The sequence below is a fragment of the Phaethon lepturus genome, unplaced genomic scaffold (genome assembly GCF_000687285.1).
Source record: "Phaethon lepturus isolate BGI_N335 unplaced genomic scaffold, ASM68728v1 scaffold2005, whole genome shotgun sequence".
Classification (NCBI taxonomy): domain Eukaryota; kingdom Metazoa; phylum Chordata; class Aves; order Phaethontiformes; family Phaethontidae; genus Phaethon; species Phaethon lepturus.
In genome coordinates, this window is record NW_010538160.1 from 120,469 (window position 1) to 120,757 (window position 289).

Below are 289 nucleotides of genomic sequence, written 5' to 3' on the forward strand. Positions count from 1 at the left end.
AGGGGTCCTTCGTCGGGGGCTTTTGTCAGGGGTTGAGCGGGCGCTTGCCGAGCGCTTGCCTACCGCTGGTGGTGTGGCATAGACCCGAGTGATATCCTACTGGGCGGCGCGGGCCCTGCCCCGGGGCGCAGGCGGACTAGGATCAGTAGCGGGAGAAGCTGGAAAACAGATACGGGTGCACCCCGGCAGGCGGACACGTAGGCAGGGTTGACAGAGGTGCGGGTGCGCCTGTGGTAGGCATTTGTTCGTACCTGGGGCGATAGAGGTAGTCAGGCCCGAGCAGGCGAAT